Source organism: Scyliorhinus torazame, chromosome 11 (genome assembly GCF_047496885.1).
Source record: "Scyliorhinus torazame isolate Kashiwa2021f chromosome 11, sScyTor2.1, whole genome shotgun sequence".
NCBI classification, from domain to species: Eukaryota; Metazoa; Chordata; class Chondrichthyes; order Carcharhiniformes; family Scyliorhinidae; genus Scyliorhinus; species Scyliorhinus torazame.
This window is the reverse complement of record NC_092717.1, coordinates 227949946-227973704: the sequence shown is the minus strand read 5'-3', so window position 1 is coordinate 227973704 and position 23759 is coordinate 227949946. Positions and strand designations below refer to the sequence as shown.

At 47.4% G+C, this 23759-nt stretch overlaps 1 protein-coding gene across 4 annotated transcripts in view; it reads right to left on the bottom strand.

The window, feature by feature from the left end:
* Window positions 1-23759, bottom strand: part of gnal2 (guanine nucleotide binding protein (G protein), alpha activating activity polypeptide, olfactory type 2) — a 550721-nt gene that overhangs the window by 178189 nt on the left and 348773 nt on the right. The window lies entirely within an intron of this gene.

The following is a 23759-nucleotide window of genomic DNA, read 5'->3' as shown; positions in this document are numbered from 1 at the left end:
AGCTGCGCCATAGGCGGCGGGGCCGATCCAGGAAAGCGCGGGGTTTTTCCCGCGCTAGGGAGATGATGGCAGGAAGATAGGCGCAGGAAGGAAGAGAGTTCCACGCACAGGGGGGGTCAAGGAGAGAACGGGGGAAGCCGGGGTCAGTTAGAGTTAGCTGACGTTCGGAAGTATCATGGGGGGAGTAACCATGCAAGATGGGGATCTAGCGGGGGGGGGATCAACTGGGTTGCTGTTGCTGGGAGCGAGTGGGAGCTGACAAGAGAAGAGGTGGTTGGGATGGGAAGGCGCCGCCTGGGGGACGGGTGGGTGCGCGGGACCTGGACGGGGGGCTGGCCTAGAACAGGGGATGGCTAGTCGGAGGGGTGGAGGGGGGATGGCCCCCCCAATCCGGCTGATCATGTGGAATGTGAGAGGCCTAAATGGGCCGATTAAGAGAACCTGAGTGTTCGCGCACTTAAAAAGACTGAAGGCAGATGTGGTCATGCTTCAGGAGACGCATCTGAAGGTGGCGGATCAGGTTAGGTTAAGGAAAGGATGGGTGGGACAGGTGTTCCACTCAGGGTTGGACGCGCAAAATAGTGGGGTGGCGATATTGGTGGGGAAACGGGTGTCGTTCGAGGCTAGGAATAGAGTGGTGGACAACGGGGGTAGATATGTGATGGTGAGTGGTAGATTGCAGGGAAAGGAGGTCGTGCTGGTAAATGTATATGCCCCGAACTGGGATGACGCGGGATTTATGAAGCGGATGCAGGGACGTATCCCGGACCTGGAGGTGGGAAGCCTGGTAATGGGGGGGGATTTCAATACTGTGCTGGATCCAGGGCTAGATCGGTCTAGATCCAGGACCGGAAGGAGGCCGGCAGCGGCCAAGGTGCTGAGGGGGTTCATGGAGCAAATGGGGGGAGTGGATCCGTGGAGATTTGCTAGGCCGTTGGCCAAAGAGTTCTCCTTTTTCTCCCATGTCCACAAGGTATACTCCCGGATAGATTTCTTCGTTTTGAGCAGGGCACTGATCTTGAAGGTGGCAGGAACGGAGTATTCGGCCATAGCCGTTTCAGACCATGCCCCGCACTGGGTGGATCTGGAATTAGGAGAGGAGAGGGAGCAGCACCCACTCTGGCGACTGGATGTGGGATTATTGGCGGATGAGGGGGTCTGTGGAAGGGTGCGGGCATGTATTGAGAGGTACCTGGAGGCCAATGATGATGGTGAGATCCAGGTGGGGGTAGTATGGGAAGCGCTGAAGGCGGTGGTTAAGGGAGAGTTGATCTTCATTAGGCCTTACAAGGAGAAAAAAGAGGGCAAAGAAAGGGAGAGATTAGTGGGGGAGATTTTGAGGTGGATAAAAGATATGCGGAGGCCCCGGACGAAGGACTATATAGAGAGAGGCGAAGACTTCAGACGGAGTTTGACCTGCTGACCACAGGAAAGGCTCAGTGGAGGAAGGCACAGGGGATGAGATACGAATATGGGGAAAAGGCGAGCCGGCTGCTGGCCCACCAACTTCGCAAGAGGATAGCGGCGAAGGAAATTGGGGGTGTCAGGGATGAAACGGGAACTACGGAGCAGAGAGCAGGGAAGGTAAATGAGGTGTTTCAGACCTTTTATGAGAGGCAATATAGGTCCCAACCCCCGGAGGGAAAAGAGGGAATGCAACAGTTTCTGGACCAACTAAGGTTCCCGAGGGTGGAGGAGCAGGAGGTGGCAGGTCTGGGGGCGCCAATTGAGGTGGATGAGGTGACTAAAGGGCTGGGGAACATGCAGGTAGGGAAGGCCCTGGGACCAGGCGGGTTCCCGGTGGAATTTTACAGGAAATATGTGGACTTGTTGGCCCCGCTGGGGCTCCTATATGGGGCCCCAGTGGCAAGTGTAGTCACAAATCGGCAAAGATCGGAGTATTTTCGGTTACATAGGGGAACAAGGCAGGGGTGCCCCCTGTCCCATTACTGTTCGCGTTGGCAATTGAACCACTGGCCAGAGCGTTGAGAGACTCTAAGAAATGGAGGGGGGTGGTTAGAGGCGGAGAGGAACATCGAGTGTCACTCTACGCAGATGACCTACTGCTATATGTGGCGGATCCTGTAGAGGGGATGACAGAGGTTATGCAGATATTGAGGGAGTTTGGAGATTTTTCGGGATATAGGCTAAATATGGGGAAGAGTGAGCTTTTCGTAATACACCCTGGGGATCAGGGAAGAGGAATAGACGCCCTGCCGTTAAGGAGAGTGGAAAGGAGCTTCCGATATTTGGGGATTCAGGTAGCTAGGAGCTGGGGAACTCTACACAAACTCAATCTGACACGGCTGGTGGAGCAGATGGAGGAGGATTTCAAGAGGTGGGATATGCTGCCGCTCTCACTGGCGGGCAGAGTGCAGGCGGTAAAAATGATGGTCCTCACAAGATTTCTTTTTGTGTTTCAATGTCTCCCCATTCTGATCATTAAGGCCTTTTTCAAGAAAATAGACAGGAGCGTTATGAGTTTTGTGTGGGCAGGGAAGACCCCGAGGGTAAGGAGGGGGTTCCTGCAGCGCAGCAGGGACAGAGGGGGACTGGCGTTGCCAAATCTGGACGACTACTACTGGGCCGCCAATGTGGCGATGGTTTGTAAGTGGATATGGGAGGGAGAGGGGGCGGCGTGGAAGAGGCTGGAGATGGCGTCCTGTAAGGGAACAAGCCTAAAGGCGCTGGTGACGGCGCCGCTGCAGCTCTCCCCGAAAAGGTATACCACAAACCCAGTGGTGGTGGCAACCTTAAGGATCTGGGGGCAATGGAGGCGACACAGGGGGGTGACGGGTGCCTCGGTGTGGTCCCCGATCAGGAACAACCATAGGTTTGTCCCAGGAAGGATGGACGGAGGGTTCCAGAGCTGGCATCGGGCTGGAATTAGGAGATTGAGAGATTTGTTTATTGACGGGACGTTCGCGAGCCTGGGAGCGCTGGAGGAAAAGTATGAGTTGCCCCCGGGGAATATGAGGGCGTTTACGAGGCAACAGTGGCGTAGTGGTTAGTTATAGAAGTTACAGTGCAGAAGGAGGCCATTCGGCCCATCGAGTCTGCACCGGCTCTTGTAAAGAGCACCCTACCAAAGCCCACACCTCCACCCTATCCCCGTAACGAAGTAACCCCACCCAACACTAAGAGCAATTTTTGGACACTAAGGGCAATTTTAGCATGGCCAATCCACCTAATCTGCACATCTTTGGACTGTGGGAGGAAACCGGAGCACCCGGAGGAAACCCACGCACACACGGGGAGAACGTGCAGACTCCAATCAGACAGTGACCTAAGCCGGGAATCGAACCTGGGACCCTGGAGCTGTGAAGCAATTGTGCTAACCACTATGCTACCGTGCTGCCCCTAAACAAGGACATAATATTTGCAATTCTCCAGTCCTCTGGCACCTCCCCGAGTTTAGAGAACAGAAAGAATATGGCCGATGCCTCTGAAATTTGTGCTTTCACTTCCGTCAGTACTGTTAGCAGTTAGCACTGCTGCCTCACGGCACCGAGGACCCTGGTTTAATACTGGCCCCTGGTCACTGTCCGTGTGGAGTTTGCACATTCTCTCGGTGTCTGCCTGGGTCTCACCCCCACATCCCAAAAAGATGTGCAGGGGAGGTGAATTGGCCACACTAAATTGCCCCTTATTTGGGAAAAAAAAAGAATTGGGTACTCTCTAAATTTTTTTAAAAATTACGTTCTTGTTCAAAAAAGGTTGTAATGATAATAAGCCCAGCAATTACAGACCAGTCAGCTTAACTTCGGTGGGAGAGAAGCCTTTAGAAACAATTATTTGGGATAGAATAGTCACATGCAAATATTTGGGTTGATTAGTAAGAGACAGCATGGATTTCTTAAGGGTAAATTGTGTTTAAGTACCTTCCTGGAGTTTGGAGAGGCGAGAGAGAGTGTTGATGTAGTGTACGTGCATTTCCGAAAAGCATTCAATACAATGCCACACAACAGACTTGTGAGCTAAGTTATAACTCATGAATAAAAGGGACAGTGGCAACATGGATACCAAAATGGCTCAGCAATAGGAAACCAAGAGTAATAGTTAAGGATCTTTCTCAGGCTGGAGAAAGGTTTGCATGGGGGTTCTCAGCAGTCAGTATTGGGCCTCTTGCTCTTCCTAATCTATGTTAATGACACAAATCTTGGTGCACAGAGCACAATTGCAAAATTTATGAGTGATACAAAACATGGAAGCATTGGAAATGGTGAGAACAGCATAGACCTTCAGAGGGACAAAAACAAAATTGGTGACGTGGACAAATAGATGGCAGATGAAGTTCAATGCTGAGACTTGTGAAGTGCTTTGTTTTGGTAAGAAGAACATCAATGTACAATATAAAATCAAGGGTACATCTCTAAAAGTATGTGCTGGAACAGAGGGACCTGGGTGTATATGTACGTACATAATTGAAGGTGGCAGGACAGGTGTAAAGAGTTAATAAAGCATACAGTCTGGGTTTTATTAATCGGGGCATAGAATACAAAAACAAGGAGGTTGTGTTGAACTTATACAAGACACTAGTTGGACCTCAGCTGGAATACTGTGTACAGTTCTGGGGGCCACACTAAAGGAAGGATGTGAACGGATTGGAGGGAGTCAGGAGAGGTTACAAGAATGGTCCCAGGGATGAGAAACATCAGTTATGAGGATAGATTGGAGAGGTTGGAACTATTCTCCTTGAAGAGAAGAAGGCTAAGAGGAGCTTCAATAGTGTTTTCAAAATCTTGAGGTGTCTAGACAGAGTAGACAGGGAGAAACTGTTCCCACTCATAAAAGTATCAAGAACAAGAGTGCATAGATTTAGAATGATTTTCAAAAGAAGCAGATGTGATGAGAATTTTTTTTTTCGCACAAGTGGTTTGGGTCTGGAATGCACTGTCTGGAAGTAAAGTTGAGGCAAGTTCAATCGAGGCATTCAAGAGGGAATTAGATGATTATTTAAATAGCAACGATGTGCAGAATTATGGGGAAAAGGCAGGAGTGGTGCAGGATGGGCTGAATGGCCACCTTCTGCAGTGGATTGGATTGGATTTGTTTATTGTCACGTGTACCGAGCTACAGTGAAAAGTCTTTTTCTGCGAGCAGCTGAACAGATCATTAAGTACATGGGAAGAAAAGGGAATAAAAGAAAATACATAATAGGGCAACACATGGTATACAATGTAACTACATAAGCACTGGCATCGGATGAAGCATACAGGGTGTAGTGTTAATGAGGTCAGTCCATAAAAGGGTCATTTAGGAGTCTGGTAACAGCGGGGAAGAAGCTGTTTTTGAGTCTGTTCGTACGTGTTCTCAGACTTCTGTATCTCCTGCCCGATGGAAGAAGTTGGAAGAGTGAGTAAACCGGGTGGGAGGGATCTTTGATTATGCTGCCCGCTTTCCCCAGGCAGCGGGAGGTATAGATGGAGTCAATGGATGGGAGGCAAGTTTGTGTGATGGACTGGGTGGTGTTCATGACTCTCTAAAGTTTCTTGCGGTCCTGGGCCGAGCAGTTGCCATACCAGGCTGTGATGCAGCCCGATAGGATGCTTTCTATGGCGCATCTGTAAAAGTTGGTAAGGGTTAATGTGGGCATGCCGAATTTCCTTAGTTTCCTGAGGAAATATAGGCGCTGTTGTGCTTTCTTGGTGGTAGAGTCGACGTGGGTGGACCAGGACAGATTTTTGGAGACGTGCACCCCTAGGAATTTGAAACTGCAAACCATCTCCACATCGGCCCCGTTGATGCTGACAGGGGTGTGTACAGTACTTTGTTTCCTGAAGTCAATGACCAGCTCTTTAGTTTTGCTGGCATTGAGGGAGAGATTGTTGCCGCTACACCACTCCACTCGGTTCTCTATCTCCCGCCTGTATTCTGACTCATCATTATTTGAGATCCGGCCCACTATGGTCGTATCGTCAGCAAACTTGTAGATGGAGTTGGAACCAAGTTTTGCCACGCAGTCGTGTGTGTACAGGGAGTAGAGTAGGGGGCTAAGTACGCAGCCTTGCGTGGTCCCGGTGTTGAGGACTATTGTGGAGGAGGTGTTTCATTCTTACTGACTGTGGTCTGTTGGTCAGAAACTCGAGGACCCAGTTGTAGAGTGGGGAGCCACGTCCTAGGTTTTGGAGCTATGATATGAGCTTGGCTGGGATTATGGTGTTGAAGGCGGAGCTGTAGTCAATAAATAGGAGTCTGATGTGAGTCCTTGTTTTTGAGATGCTCTATCGATGAGTGTAGGGCCAGGGAAATGGCGTCTGATGTGGACCGGTTGCAACGGTATGCGAATTGCAGTGGATCAAGGCGTTCTGGGAGTATGGAGGTGATGTGCTTCATGATCAACCTCTCGAAGCACTTCATTACGACTGAAGTCAGGGCCACCGGACGGTAGTCATTGAGACATGTTGCCTGGTTCTTCATGATGGTGGTCTTCTTGAAGCAGGTGGGGACCTCGGAGTGGAGTAGGGACAGGTTAAAGGTGTCCGCGAATACCTCTGCAGCTGGTCCGCGCAGGCTCTGAGTGCACGACCAGGGATCCCGTCTGGCCCCGTTGCCTTCCGAGGGTTCACATTCAGGAAGGCCAATCTGACTTCGGAAGCTGTGATGGTGGGTATGGGTGAATTATGGGCTGCTGGGGCACTCGACAGCGAATTGTTGGTTACCTGCTCGAACCGGGCATAGAATGCATTGAGTTCATCGGGGAGGGGTGCGCTGCTGCCAGAGATACTGTTCGACTTCGCTTTGTAGCCCATTATGTTGTTTAGTCCTTGCCACAACCGCCGAGAGTCTGTCTGTGACTCCAGCTTGGTTGATATTCTCTCTTGGCATCTCAGATGGCTTTGCGGAGGTCGTACCTGGATTTCTTGTATAGGTCAGGGTCGTCTGTCTTGAGCGCCTCAGATCTGTCCTTCAGTAGGGAGTCAATCTCGCGATTGAGCCATGGTTTCCGGTGAACGTACGTACTGCTTCCTTTGGCACGCAGTCGTCCACACATTTGCTGATGAAGTCTGTGACGGTGGTGGCACACTCATTTAAGTTGGTCGCTGAGTTCTTAAATATGGACCAGTCCACTGTCTCTAAGCAGTCATGTAAGAGCTCTTCTGTCTCCTCTGATCAGCACTGCACAACCTTCTTAGCTGGATTCTCCCGCTTGAGTTTCTGCTTGTATGCCGGGAGGAGGAGCACCGTCTTATGGTTTGATTCCCCAAAGTGCAGTCGGGGGATGGAACAGTAGGTGCCCTTGATTTTTGAGTAGCAGTGGTCAAGAGTGTTGTCGCCCCTGGTGGGACAGGAGAGGTGCTGTTGGAATTTTGGCAGTACACTCTTGAGGTTGGCCTTGTTGAAGTCTCCGGCCACGATGAGCAAGGCCTCCGGGTGTTCTGTTTCGTAGTTTATAACTGTGTATAGTTCGTCCAGCGCCTTCCTCACTTCTGCCTGGGGTGGAATGTAGACCGCTGTGATAATGAGACATGTTGCCTGGTTCTTCATGATGGTGGTCTTCTTGAAGCAGGTGGGGACCTCGGAGTGGAGTAGGGACAGGTTAAAGGTGTCCGCGAATACCTCTGCAGCTGGCGGGGTCCAGGGCGCTGGTTGAGGTAGAGGGGTTGCAAGGGGGGCATGTTTGCGATCCGGATGGGTCCTGGCGTTCTGCAGGCGCGGGAATACCTTGCAGCGCGTTCGGGTCCTCGCGCGGGGGTCTCCGTCGTTTCGGTGGTCCTGGGTCCTGGCAGGGGCTTCCAGAACTCACGTGGAAGATAATATGGGCGGCACTTCACGGTCAGGTATTCCAGGTCTGGGAGCAGTAGGTCGCCACATCCAAGCACCAGGAGGAGTTGATGAGGAGGCATACCCCTCCACCCTTCGCTTTGCCTGTGATGCCGTGCGGTTATCCCGGTGATTTGAGAAGCCTTCAGGTTTCTGACCAGTGAGGCGGTGGTGAGCCATGTCTCTGTGAAACAGAGCACACAGCAGTCTCTTACTTCCCTCTGACAGGTAAGTCTGGCGTTAAGTTCATCCAGCTTGTTTTCGATCGCTTGGACGTTTGCCAGGAGTATGCTGGGGAGAGGGGTCTTGAAACCGCGTTGCTTCAGTCGAACCTTCAGACCGCCGCATTTCCCTCGCTTCCTCGGTCGGCGGCTGCTGCTGGATGATCCTGGGATCCGATGGGAGACGTCAGCCCTTGTGGAAGGTAGGTGGTTGCGTCTGGCGGGGTCCAGGGCGCTGGTTGAGGTAGAGGGGTTGCAAGGGGGGCATGTTTGCGATCCGGATGGGTCCTGGCGTTCTGCAGGCGCGGGAATACCTTGCAGCGCGTTCGGGTCCTCGCGCGGGGGTCTCCGTCGTTTCGGTGGTCCTGGGTCCTGGCAGGGGCTTCCAGTGTAACAATTCTGTTAAAAAGATGCAAATCTTTCACTGTCAGTACACAACCTCTCGATCGGGAAGTCCTCAGCTCTGCTGGCAAAGCCGCCCTGCATAAGAGACGGTGTCTGATTTGGGTCGGTGTACCTGGCGTGACTGTGTGTGACTTTTCAGGAGAAAGAACTTTTTGGATGCGCCAGAGGAGGCAAATTTGGTTGCAAAGAAGCATGGACGGGGTTGATTGAGGTTTTTGGATATTGGGGACGGGCATGTTGATTTGTAATTAAGTAAAGTAAAGTAAAGCTTTGACAGAGTCATCAGACTCGAAACGTTAGCTCTTTTCTCTCCCTACAAATGCTGCCAGACTTGCTAAGATTTTCCAGCATTTTCTCTTTCGTTAGAAACTGGGTCCCTTGTGTTGCCCCAGACTTAAGCTTCAGAGGAACTATGATTCCCTGGCGGACAATATGCAGGCCCAATGGCATGTGGATATTGATAAACTAAACTCCCACCTATTGGTGAAGCGTTCCACTGACTTGTTGATACCTTGGGAGAGTTGAAGGCTAAGGGAGTAAACTCTGACCTCAAAAATATGGAATGAACCCAAAGGCAGACAGATGGCTAAATAAGTCATCTTTCTGGCAACTCCTGCAGCCAAGCTGATTCCAAACGTAGTGCATTCCATTCCACTGGACTCAACTGGGGAGGTCGAGAGGAGGACCCAATAATTGGGCAGCTCAGGGTCTCCATAATTATGGCCCAGGTTGACACATGGAGAGAACTCTCCAGTTTTGTTGCAGAGCATCCACACAACAAGGGAGACAGCAGTTACGAGTGGTAAACCTAATTCCATTGTTGTAGCAAATGGTGCTACAGGCTAACTCTGGTGCTGAGCAACATGGTCATATCAATGAAGATACGGGAGGCGTGGCATAATGGTATTGTCCCTGAAAAATCATCATTAAAAGTTTCAGTGACTTCCGGTGGCATTATGTAGGGGGAAGACATGCACCAAGTGGCTCCCGCTAAGTATGGCTCAGTTTCAGGGTTTTTCTTGTTCAAAACCCCACTTGTTTAATGTGATATGGTACCTACCTAGGGAAAATGCCTAAAAAACACAGGGGGAAAAAGCCTGAAAGTAGAATTTTGGCGAGAGAATCGAATGCCTCTCGGGGCTCGCCAGTGGAAAAAAAACAGCAAGGCTGCCTCTGGGGTTCCAGCCACTCCACTAAGGGCCGAGGCGCTTAACCGCACCTTAGTGGCTGAATTCGACAAACACTGGTGGATTGTATCGGGGGATCTCTGCAAATCGATGCAAGTGGCCTTGGCTCCCATTTGTTTGGTGTTGGAGAGGACCAATGAAATGGTAAACGCACACGGCAACACAATACAAAGCATGGAGGTGGCCCTTTCGAGGCACAGTGACCAGATTGTCTCGCTGGAAGCGGAAATGTCTTTGACGGCTGATGTGAATAAAGCACTGAAGGCCAAAGTGAATGATTTGGAGAATCGTTCCAGGAGGCAATATCTGAATTGTGGGGCTGCCAAAGGGGATGGAAGGCCCAACTCCCACAGAGTATTTGGGGAAGATGTTTGGGAAGTGTTATAACCTGCCTACTTACCATTGGCTGGGGACTAATGACAATCCCACAATACTGTGGGAGTATGAGCTTCCCCAATGAGGGGGGCGGAGAAACCATTAGTAAACTCCTCGTATAAATAAAGCTGGCCAGTTGAGGAACCAGCAGGAAGGAATGTGCAGCAAGGGAAGTCGCTGCTGCCAGATATATATATATATATATATATAATATATGTTATTGTAAATAAAGGTTATTACTTTGTATCCTTGAAACTCGTGCTGGATTCTTCGTGGCCCTCACAAAAGGAAGATGGTGGGGGAGGGTGGACTCACATCCCGAGCTGGACTGTGGCCAATGGTCCCTCTGACAGAAGCCCCGTTCCAACAAACCACCGGAAGCAGCAATGATGAAGTTTCACAGCTGCCAAGAAAAAGAGCGGGTCCTGAGAGGAGTAAAGGAGCATCACAACTACAAATGCGAAGGCCTGCAGGTTTTATCAGGATGCGGGAAAGGAGCTGGCAAAGCCACGCTGCATAAGAGCAGTGTCTGATTTGGGTTGGTGTACCTGGCGCGGCTATGTGTGACTTTTCAGGAGCAAGAACTTCTTGGATGCGCCAGAGGGGGCAAATTTGGTTGCAAAGAAGCATGGACGGGGTTGATTGAGGTTTTTGGATATTGGGGACGGGCATGTTGATATGTAATTAAATAAAGTAAAGTCGCTGTAGTCCCAGGTGACCATAGGCTGCTTTCCCCTTTTGAGGGGGAGAGCTGATTGGTGGTGATTTAACCTGAGGATTACCACACTGCAGGAGAGGAGCACGGTTGAGAAGTCACCCCCCAAAATGAGCTCATGCAAATCCAAATCAGGGATGGAGGCTAGCAGCTTAATTCCTATATCATCCCAGTTTAGAACATAGACATTAACCAGGGCCACTGAGGTGCTCGCCATCATGAATAAGCTCAGTTGGTATGGGAATTGAACCCACGCTGTTGGTCTCACTCTGCATCCAGCCAACTGAGTTCAACCAACCCCCAATGTTATAAGACCATAAGACATAGGAGCGGAAGTAAGGCCATTCGGCCCATCGAGTCCACTCTGCCATTCAATCATGGCTGATTTCAACTCCATTTACCCGCTCTCTCTCCATAGCCCTTAATTCCTCGAGAAATCAAGAATTTATCAACTTCTGTCTTAAAGACACTCAACGTCCCGGCCTCCACCGCCCTCTGTGGCAATGAATTCCACAGACCCACCACTCTCTGGCTGAAGAAATTTCTCCTCATCTCTGTTCTAAAGTGACTCCCTTTTATTCTAAGGCTGTGCCCCCGGGTCCTAGTCTCCCCTGCTAATGGAAACAACTTCCCTACATCCACCCTATCTAAGCCATTCATTATCTTGTCTTTATGTGGAATTATGTGGAATTGTTGGGGTTCCTTGTTCGTGTTTGCCGTACTTTCCATGTAACAGTTGGATAATCCCTCTTGGTGAGAATGGCTGACTCCAGATCGAGGTGATGGTGGGGCGGGACCCAATTCATTTGGTCACCTGGAATGTTAGGGGGTTGAATGGTCCAGTGAAAAGGTTGAGGGTATTTGCTCACTGTAAAACTTTACATGCCGATGCGGTGTTTCTGCAGGAGACTCATATGTGGGCCAGAGACCAGACAAGGTTGCGGAAGGTGTCGGCAAGGCAAGCTTTTCATTTGGACTTTGATGGCAAGGCCTGGGGTGTGACAATATTAATCAATCAAAGGTTTCAATTTTCTGCTGCTAAGATCCTGGCTGACCCCAATAGTAGACGTGTTATTGTATGTGGGTCACTGGCGGGCACCTCAGTGGCCCTGGTCTGTACTCCAAACACGGGTGATAAAGACTTTGCCTTTTTCTCCTCCTATGTTTACCAGGTATACTCGCGTGCTGACTATTTTGTGGTGGTTAGGTCTCTCCTCCCTTTGAAGGAGGGGCAGGTTATTCGGCGATTGGGATTTCAGACCATGCCCCGCATTTTGGTGATCTGGTGCGAGGATTCGGTCCCTCCCAGCATCCGCCATGGAGGTTGGATACGGCATTATTGTGTGGGCAGCATTGTGGATAGCACAATTGCTTCACAGCTCCAGGGTCCCAGGTTCGATTCTGGCTTGGGTCACTGTCTGTGCGGAGTCTGCACATCCTCCCCGTGTGTGCGTGGGTTTCCTCCGGGTGCTCCGGTTTCCTCCCACAGTCCAAAGATGTGCGGGTTAGGTGGATTGGCCATGATAAATTGCCCTTAATGTCCAAAAACTGGCCTTGGTGTTGGGTGGGGTTACTGGGTTATGGGGATAGGGTGGAGGTGTGGACCTTGGGTAGGGTGCTCTTTCCAAGAGCCGGTGCAGACTCGATGGGCTGAATGGCCTCCTTCTGCACTGTAAATTCTACGATCTATTAGGGGACAAGAGATTTTGTGAACACATACCCACCGCTATTCAGGGATATATTAAATTGAATAAAAGTGTGTCTATCTCACCTTCAACGCTGTGGGAAGCCCTTAAGATAGATATCAGGGGGAGGTAATTTCCTACCAGGTATACATGGAAAGGAAAGTGAGGGCGGAGCAGCAGAGACGGTGGACTACATCCTTGAGGTAGACCATCAGTACTCACTTGCCTCAACCCGAGTTGTTGGCAAATAGAAAAAAGCTGCAGCCACAATTTGAATTATCAATGGATAAGGCATTGAGCCAGCTGCAACGTTTGAGGGGTGTATTTTCTGAATGTGGGGAGGCCAGTCACCTCTTAGCTCATCAGCTTAGGCGGCAGGCTGTTTCCCGGGAGATTGTGCAGGTATGGGACCCGTGTGGCAGCCTGGTTTCCGCCCCGCCTCAGGTCAAGGTGGCTTTTGAAACATTTTATCGAGATCTCGATAGATTTCAGCCCCTGGTGGAGAGTTCAGCCATGACACATTTTTTGGATGGGTTATCCATCCCAGTGGTGGAGACGGAGAGGCGGGAAGAGTTGGAATCCCCGTCGGGCCCAGAGGAAATTAAGAAATGCGTTGCATTGATGCAGACGGGTAAAGCTCCTGTTCCAGATGGCTTCCCCATTGAGTTTTATAAGCGGTTTGCAGAACAATTGGTCCCTCTAATTTTAGATATGCTTACTGAATCCTTGTCATGGGGTTCATTGCCTGTTACACTTTTGCAGGCTTCTAATTCCCTGATCCTTAAGAAAGACGAGGACCCTACAGAATGTGGGTCATACCGACCTATTTCGCTTTTAAATGCGGGCGCTAAGTTACTTGTAAAAGTGCTGGCACATGGTTGGAACCCTGCCCCCGAGATGTTCTCCAAAGATTAGACAGGCTTCGTCGAGGGTCGGCCAATATATGTCCTCTATTAAATGTTGTCCCCTCCCCCTTTACAGTGTCCAATCCAGAGGAGATTCGCTGAAAAAGATGTTTGATAGGGTGGAGTTGGGATATCTCCTTGAGATTCTTTAATTTGGTTGAAAGTTTATATCCTAGATTTGTTTATTGTGTGGGGCCCCACACAAATGCTTTGAATTCGGGCTACTTTCCGCTGATAGGGGCACGAGGCAGGGATGTCTTTTGTCTCCACTTGATGGGCTGGTTTAGCACAGTGGGCTAAACAGCTGACTTGTAATGCAGAGCAATGACAGCAGCGCGGATTTAATTCCCGTACCAGCCTCCCCAATGTGGCAACTGAGGGCTTTTCACAGTAACTTCATTGAAGCCAACTTGTAACAATAAGCGATTATTATTATTATGTCTCTATCTGGCAATAGAATCGCTTGGCATAGCGCTTAGATCTTCCCGTAACATTAGGGGGATAAATCGGGGAGGAGTGGAGCATAGGATGTCCTTCTCCGCGGATAACCAGCTTCTTTATATTACGGACCTAGTATCCTCCATGGATGAGATAATGAAGTTGTTTGGGAGCTTTTGCTACTTCTCTGGATAAAGTTGAATTTGCATCAGAGCTAATACTTCCTGGTTAACTCCCTGGAGAGGTGAGTCCATCTGGGATTGTTATATTTTTGCCTTGCCTGATCTAGTTTTCATTATCTGGCAATCTGAGTGGTCCATGATTAGGCTTCACTTCATAATTTAAATTATACCAGTCTGGTTAATGGGGTCAATTCTGATTTAAGAAGTGGGATAACCTCCCCCCTGTCCTTGGCAGGCAAGGGCCAGGCTATTAAGATGAATGTGCCTTTGAGACTTTTATTTATTTTTCAATGTCTCCCCACTCTTCTCCCCAAGTCCTTCTTTGTGAAAACTGATAAATTAAGTGTCCTAATTTATTTGGGCGGGTATGATCCCAAGGATCCTTGGGAATTCCTCCAGAGAGATCGTCAATCAGGTGGCTTAATATTTTATTATTGGACAGCCAATATTGAGTAGGTACACGCATGGTTTAGTGATCCGGGTTCTATATGGGGGCAAATGGAGATGTGTCCCTGTAAGAGTTCTGGCCGTAGTTCATTAGTAACCCCATCGCTGTCTCCGGCAGTAATTTCTGTGAATCCAGTTGTTGTGTCCACCCTGGGAATCCAGAAGCAGTTCAGACAACATTTTAGACTTAGTTCCACATCCTTGTTTACCTCTATCTGCAATAATCACCTCTTTTTGCCAGGGAGAATGTGTAGATCATTGGAGGGAAAGGGTTTGAAGACTTGTTCGTGGAGGGAATGTTTACCAGATTTAAGGAGCTGTCGGAGGAATTTCAAATCCCTGGTTCCAATACTTTCAGATTTGCAATTCTTTGCACAAGGCTGTTCGTCCTTTCCGCTTGGCACCACCCTCCTCCCTGTTGAAGATGATTTTGTCTTTGGGTCTGGTGGGGGGGGGGTTATTTCGAGCATATACGGCCAGGTCCAGTCCTATCAGTGGAATAGGCTCCGATGAATGAGGTAAAGGTGAAATGAGAGGATGAATTGGTTTCTATTCTGGGTGACGAGGTATGGAGAGGGGCTCTTCACAAGGACTCCATGTCCTCTTGTGCTCGGCTTAGTCTGATCCAATTCAAGGTGGTGCACAGGGCTCATCTGACCAAAGCCAGGATGAGCAGTTTCACGTTTGTCCTCCACATCTGGGAAGAACCTATTCATTCGGGTCTGGTTAGGTGCGCTCGTTGCACAACGTTAGGATGAGCCCTGCGCATGTGGAATTGGAGTTCACCCTATGCAAAATCTCATTCAGGGGTAGCGCACCTCGTCCAACAGCCACCCTTACAGGTCCCCAAAGTTCCCTTCTCTAATAATAATAATCAGTATTGTCACAAGTAGGCTTACATTAACACTGTAATGAAGTTACTATAAAAATCCCTTAGTCGCCACACTCCAGCGCCTGTTTGGGTACACAGTGGGAGAATTCAGAATACCCAATTCACCTAACAAGCACGTCTTTCGGGACTTGTGGGAAGAAACCGGAGCACATAGAACATAACAACGCAGAACAGGCCCTTCGGCCCTCGATGTTGCGCCGACCTGTGAAACCACTCTAAAGCCCATCTACACAATTCCCTTATCATCCATATGTCTATCCGATGACCATTTGAATGCCCTTAAGTGTTGGCGAAACCCAACAGAGGACACCCTGGAGGAAACCCACGCAGACACAGGGAGAATGTCTGTGCAGAGTCTGCACAATGACCCAAGTGGGATTTGAACCCAGGACCCTGAAGCAACAGTACTAACCACTAGGCTACCGTGTCGCTCATAAGATCGACCGTCCCTAAGTTGCCTGCATTCAGGAGTTCTTTGACTAATTAATGTCCTGGTATCTGGGGGTATGTCGTTGTTTGCTTACGGAGGATGATTTTGAACTTGACAATTGGAACCTCTCCATGAGTTCCTGTGGGTCGCTACTCTGTCCTCCATGTACATGTCCCTAACCATCAGTGTCTCCTCGTCCTGTCTTCATCTTTTGAAGATGGCGTCCACTATTGCAGGGGTAAACCGATGTTTGTTGCAAATGTGGGGGTTTGGTGGACATTTTGGGTAGGCCGAAGTATCCAAAGCGTGGCTACTACCACTGGACTTCCAGTGCGGGGGGGGGGGGGGGGGGCTCTTAGGCACTGTGACTTGAATTAACTGATTTATATTATTTTGTTTATGATGAGAAATCTTTCAATAAACATATTTAAAAAATAGAATTTTCAGTCCAGAGATCCAAGTTTCAAATCCCACTATGGCAGATAGCGGAATACGAATTCAGTAAAATCTTGAGTTAAAAGTCTAATGACGACCATGCCAATTGTTGCAAAAATCCATCTGGTTCACTAATGTCCTTTAGGGAAGGAAATCTGCCATCCTTACCTGTACTGGCCCACTGTGGCATCACGGTGGCACAGTGGTTAGCACTGCTGCCTCACAGTGCCAGGGACCTGGGTTCGATTCCGGCCTTGGGTGACTGTGTGGAGTTTGTACTTTCACCCTGTGTCTGTGTGGATTTCCTCCAGGTGCTCCGGTTTCCTCCCACAGTCCAAAGATGTGCAGGTTAGGTGGGTTGGCCATGCTAAATTGCCCCTTAGTATCCAAAGTTTGGGTGGGGATACATGGCTAGAGTGGGGATTGGGCCTAGGTAGGGTGCTCTCTCGAAGGGTCGGCGCAGACTCAATGGGTCGAATAGCCTCCTTCTACACAGTATGGATTCTACTTGTGACTCCAGACCCACAGCAATGTGATTGACTCTTAAGTGCCCTCTGAAATAGCCTAGCCACTTAGCTGAGAGCAATTAAGGATGGGCAATAAATGCTGGCTGTGAATAAGAAAAATGTCTCCGCTGAATGGAATCTATTGAACCAGGAAGACAAACTAAGTGAACAAAAATAAAGACTCTGCCAACTCTTCAATTGGCAAGCTGGACCATGCAGACAAAACTGACGGTCGACTTGCATAGATAGTTCCATCGTTCCACAGAATTTACAGTGCAGTAGGAGGCCATTCGGCCCATCGGGTCTGCACCAGCCCTTGGAAAGAACACCCCACCTAAGCCCACACCTCCACCCTATCCCTGTAACCCAGTAACCCCACCCAACCTTTTTGGATACCAAGGACAATTTAGCCTGGCCAATCCACCTAATCTGCACATCTTTGGATCAAGTCGCTCTAAGGCACTCACCACTTGTGATGATAGAACCCCTCACAAATGTGTAACCTCCATCCACCTCGCAACTCAAACTGGATACGTGACCTGCATGAGTAGTTTCACTCCAACTCTGTGCATGCTCCAGAGGTGAAAGACAAGAGGAGTGTAACATTGCTGCCAGTAGAAACCCCAAGCCCATCTTTCAATGTAAGAGCGGGCACAGACCAAGTGGCATGGCTTCTGCTTCAGACACCAACGGATCTGATAATTTCCCGTAACAGCCTCCCCGAACAGGCGCCGGAATGTGGCGACTAGGGGCTTTTCACAGTAACTTCATTTGAAGCCTACTTGTGACAATAAGCGAATTTCATTTCATTTCATCTCTGAGCAGCATTTTCAGCACACACAGCTACTATAGCATTTTGACTGTGATACCTATCACTCCCTGGTGTGCACCAGGGTTAGGATGCAACTCTTGGAAGTTTTCAATCAAAGTAGAAATGCCATCATTGTATCAATGTCAGCCACAGTGCCTGCCAGATAAAAATCAACAGTTTTCCTCAACTCGATTGAAAGGGCACTTTCTGGCAATGCCACAGAGAGTGCAGAAACAAAATGGAACATACTTCAAGACACCACCTACAATACCAAACTCTCAACATATGGGAAGCAAGAGTACAAACATGCTGACTGGTTTGAGGCGAACATCACTGTGACGGAACCCGTCACTGAAACTGCAATCTGCTCTTATTAATTGCAAGACAAATGTGAACGAGAAGACTCCAAATGCACCAACAGCTGCTTGGAGTAAAAACCAGCAAACCACTAGGTGATATGCCAATGACTACTGGTTGCCACTTTGCCACAATATCCAGCTGCCCTTTCGCACAGGAAACGCTATGGACATTATGAAGAAATGAAAAAAGGAACAGGCCCATTAGCAAAGGAAACAGCTCTGTTAAAACAAGGCAGGGGAAATCATCATGACTGCAATAAACAAGTGGACAGATGGGCGAAACACTACCTGGAATTATACTTTAGGAAGAAAACGTTCACTGATGAATCTCCAGACACACTGTAAAGTCTGCCCATCACTGCAGAACTAGATGTTGAACCCACAAGGAGGAACCAACCAAATGATTAGCTTGCCTGCCATAGGTAAAGCTGATGCTATACCATCAAATTCATGAAGCATGAGAAACCAGCTCTGCTGCAGCATCTGCATGAACCTCTCGGTCTCTCTGGACAGAGGGGACAGTGCCCCAGGACATATGAGTGATGCAAATCTGAACCAATACAAGGACATTGGTGACTGCAGCGATTGCAATAACTTTCGAGGCATCACCCCGCTCAACATTGTAGGAAAGGTATTTTGACCGTGTTGTCCTTGTCAGACTGCAAATCCTGGCTGAACACAACTGGCCTGAATCCCAGAACTGGAAGATCTACATGATCTTCTCAGTCCAGCAGCTGCAAGAGAAATGGCGCAAACAAAAGAGACCACTGTGAATCGCAATAAGACACCGAGAACTGTCAACTGGTCATAACGCCTACCCTGCCCCATCGCTTCTGTCACCTGTGAAACATCCACAGTTGCAATAATAAAAGATGATTGAAGATAGTATATGTTATACTGCATGGATGCATGTATGTGCGCACACACAGACAGACACACACACAGACAGACAGACACACACACAGACAGACACACACACACAGTAAATTTTCACTTTAAGAAAACATGAGACTTTAGGATGCTTACAATAAGGCAGCATAAACAGTTTGAGCTGTTTCTAGGCTGCTGGGAAATGGACAAAAGTGACCAAAGTCAACCTTCCTTCTAAGGTCCACCTCTTTGAATGTAAGCCATTTGCCTATGCTCAATACCTATCCATGGCAGCATGATTAAGATCACAAACACAATAGGGTGGAGGGCCATAAACACAAACACAAGCTCTATTACACCCTATGTCACAAAACAATATTGCTGCAACACATTACATCATTGAACCTCAAAGAATCAGGGGGGACATTCTATTGGATGAAAAGCCCATTTATAACTAGATTCTTTTATGGCGCTTGTGGCCTTGGCAACCTATTTTTGAATTGCGTCATTACATCTGTCCAAATGACTGTTTAGGCAGAAAAGTGGGACCTGAAGGTACTAGATAAGTTTAAACTATTGCTTTGGCTACTCAGTTATTAATGTATTAAAAGTTTTAGACTTGGCTGACTAACTGACTGCTTAAATGATCAGACTGTGAGACGCAGAGCGCTGTTTCATTACAAAAAATAATGGATTCATTTTGTAGTTTTGCAGTTCGCTTCTATGATTTAATCAACACATTCATACCAGCTTGCGATGGAGTTTGAGCAGGAAGATTGACAGAAAAGCTCAAGATCAAATGAGTACTTTGTTACAAGAGCATACAGTTACTAATATTTAGTCACATAATTTTATATATTTTCAAACTATGCAACAGATACTGCCTCAATTTTACAGCCTCCTCTCATTGACATGGCATTGACATCATCACTACCCTGTTCCCAAAGGTTTAGTTTCCAACAGCCAAACAATGCAAATGAATTAGTAATTTTGCCAGAAGTTGAGTTAACCTCTGGTTTGTGCCAGCGCTCATTTGAATGTTATTTTCAGGAATGCTGATTATTTAGAATCCGCAAAAGGCTGACACTTCATTGCAGTACTAATGGAGTGCTGTACTGTCAGAGAAGCTGCCTCTGAGATGATACGTTAAACCAAGGCCCTGCCAGCTCTCTCATGTAAACCTACAAGATCCCACGGCACTATCTTGAAGCAGAGCGTTACCTCCAGTGTCCGGACCAATACTTATTGCTCAATCAACATCACAAAAATAGCGTTGTTAGAGTGAGATCTTGACCTGCTGCCAAGTTCCTTACATTAGAACTGTTCTGTAGTGATTCTATAAGGATTAGAACAGGGGCGATACTTCAGAAAGGATCTCATTGGCTGTAAAGCCCTTTCAGACATTGTGAGGCTGTGAAAGGCGCCATATAAATGCAAATCTTTTCTTTTGTACATTTCAGAAGACCATTGACTTTAGCAGCTGTTTGTTGTGAACAAATTCTGGAGTGGCTAACTTTAGATTTTGTGGAGCCAAAGTAAATGCAGGTGTATGTGCAAAGTGTTGCCTTTAGGATTATTGAGCCTGATGAAGAGTGAATTATTAATACAGCTATGCACCATGAAATAAATCATTTTCATATGCCCAGCACTTGAAGCCTGTAGTGACATTCAACTATTTCTGACCAGTACACACTCACTTGCTTCAGTGCCAAATATTCATTATACAAGCACAGTGTATCAGCACTGAGAATTTTAAATATTCTACACAAAACAAGACCCCTGATGAGCACATGTGGCACGGGTTCTCAGTATAAATTTTTATCTCCTGTTTAATAATAATAATCTTTATTAGTGTCACAAGTAGGCTTACATTAACACTGCAATGAAGTTACTGTGAAAATCCCCCAGGCGCCACATTCCGGCGCCCATTCGGGTACACAGAGGGAGAATTCAGAATGTCCAATTCACCTAACAGCACGTCTTTCGGGACTTGTGGGAGGAAACTGGAGCACCCGGAGGAAACCCACGCAGACACAGGGAGAACGTGCAGACGCTTCACAGTCAGTGGCCCAAGCCGGGAATTGGACCTGGGACCCTGGCGCTGTGAAACAGCAGTGCTAACCACTTGTGCTACCGTGACGCCCCATAAGGCTGTTTGCTTCAGAAGGCTTTTCAGGATGACAGGCCATCATTTCAAATTTGCTGCTTCTGATTTATAACCAATGGTTACTTTTGAAGAAAAAATAAATGATTCAGTTTAATTATCAACCAATGTGGCTGGCTATTAAATGCTCCATCCAGTGGTAGAGCAAACCATTCAGTTGTATAAAACAAACACAAAAAAGGATAAGAATAAGACTGGGCTGACCAGTAAAAAGTATGGTTATCACATACAAAGTTTACAGCATGGAAAGAGGCCACATGGCCCATCATTTCTGTACCGACCGAAAAACGAGCCACCCAGCCTCATCTCACTTTCCAACATTTGGTCTGTAGCCCTGCACGTTGGGGCACTGGACTTGACAGTTTCTGCCTTTGCTTCACTTTCAGGTATGTTCCAGGCCCCCACAACCCTGTCAGCTGGAGCAGTTTTATCGTTATAGAAAGAAGATGAAAACGATCTACTAAGAAACTAAGATGTTGGCAGAGATGGGAAAGTTGACTGGGAGGAAGTGAAATACTAGGAAGATTTTCACTACAGACATATTAGGAGCCATTCTGTCCTGTAGGCATGCTCTCTGCCATTTAGATTAGATCCTGTCTGATCGGATTGTGGTTTCAACTCTACTCTTTTGCCTATCCCTTAGAACGTTTGACTCCCTTGCCGATCAGGAATCTATCAAACTCAGTCTTAGAAATAATAATAATCATATAATCTTTATTGTCACAAGTAGGCTTATATTAACACTGCAATGAAGTTACTATGAAAAGCCCCTAGTCGCCACATTCCGGCGCCTGTTCAGGTACACCGAGGGAGAATTTAGAATGTCCAAAATTACCTAATATTCAATGATGCAGCCTCCACTGCTCTCTGGAGAAGAAATTCCTCTTCCATCTCTGTCAAATGCAATTATACCCTTTAAGTAAGGAGACCAAAAATGTACTCAGTACTCCAGGTGTACATCCTGCACAACTGTGGCAAAACATCCCTTCTTTTATGTTCCATTCTCATTGCAATACCCCCGATAACATTTCATTTGTCACTCGGGCAGTTAAGACCAAGGGGATGATTTTGAAACCATGAAGGGTTTTAATAGAGGAGGAAAGAGAAGTGAGGAATCAGTGTGAGGAGATTCAGAGAAATATAATTACATACGGTTTTTGCAATATGGAATGCTTTGTCACAGGGAGCTACAGAAAGTGACAATTGGACGTGATAAATAATTGAAGCAGAGGAAGGCATGAGGCTATGGGGAGAGAATGAAGAATTGGGATTAGTTATGGGTTGCTCTAGCCAGTTCAGACACTATGACCCAACAGTCTCCTCCTGTACTGTAAACTTGCAAGAGGTCCAGGTTAGTTGTTTAGCTTAAGTCTTGATGTGGAGATGCCGGCGCTGGACTGGGGTAGGGACAGTAAGAAGTCTTACAACGCCAGGTTAAAGTCCAACAGCTTTATTTAGAATCACAAGCTTTCGGAGCTTTGCTGCTTTATCCACTCAACTGATGAACGAGCGACGCTCCAAAGGCTAGTGATTCCAAATAAACCTGTTGGATTTTAACCTGGTGTTGTAAGACTTCTTACTGCAGCTTAAGTCGGACCACCTTCTTGCCACCATTTCTCTTTGGAGAAATCAATTTTCTACACCTTCATCCTCTGGTCCACCTCCTGAACAGACTGAAGAAGAATGCTTGTTTAGACAAAGCTTTGACAAAGGGTCATCTGGGCTTGAAACGTTAGCTCTTTTTTCTCCCTACAGATGCTGCGAAACATGTTGAGATTTTCCAGCATTTTCTCTTTTGGTGCTTGTGTTATTCTGCCACTTTTCTACACAAGTTTGTTTCCTTCCTCCCCAGTACATTTGGTCCATCCCATGACTCGCCTCTATCCAGTAGTGGGACACTGAGATAGTGGCTGCACAAGAAGTCAGGACGGTGGAGTGGAGAATTTGGGATGCAGGAGGTTACAAAGATCTTGAGGTCGCTACCATCCAACATTCCCATTTTCTCCTGTCCTGGCTTACCATCTATTTTGTTATGACAAAGTGCAATCAGACATCTTTATGTTATTGTTAAGGCTTCAGGTGGCAAAGTTCGAAACTCTGAATTTGCTCACTAAACCTCTTCCCCTTGTCTGATATCTCCTTGTGTGTCTCATTAAGTTTTGCTTGCTAACGCTGTAAGTGCCTTGGGACCTACATTAGAGATGTTAAATAAAGTTGTTGTTTTTGAAACTATTGTAAATCCATTAGGGTTTTCCTTTGGGCTTGCTACAAACACCTAAATAGTGGGCTTGATACATTAGCCCTGTAATAAGGAGTAAACTAAACTGCTATTCACAACAACTATGGAGAATTGAACAGAAAAATCCAACAAACGTTTTGTTAAAACCATAGCTTAAAGCTAGTCAACAAAATCCCATTGAAGAGAGTAAAAAGTCCTTGCTCTACAGTGATAAATAAATGCGAATAATTAAATTGTTCAACAAGAAACAATGGAACAAAAAACAATGGAACAAAACTCGATCTATATATATGAGACAAAACCGACATTAATTTATTTGAGTCAAAGCTGCTCGAGGATACCTTCCCAAATTGTTAACCTGTATTTTTTTCACTTCAGCAACTGATGTACTGTGTTCTTAAGAGTATTTACCGTATTTGACATTTTACAATGCATAAACAGTGAATTAGTGGTCGCCTAGTCAATACGTCATAGCAGAGGACTCTCAAATAATGGGACTAAATTCAACTTGCTCAGCTTTGGCTTATGTACTCTTATCCCAAATTTTTGCCCCCAGGTTATAAACCCCTCAACCAAGCGAATGGAATCTTCCTGTCGACCATTCAATCTGGATGCCTCATAATTTTATACACTTCAATTAAGTCTTTAATAATGATGGTAGCATGGTGGTTAGCACAGTTGCCTCACAGCTGGAAAGAGCAAGGAACTGATCATCGACTTCAGGAAGCG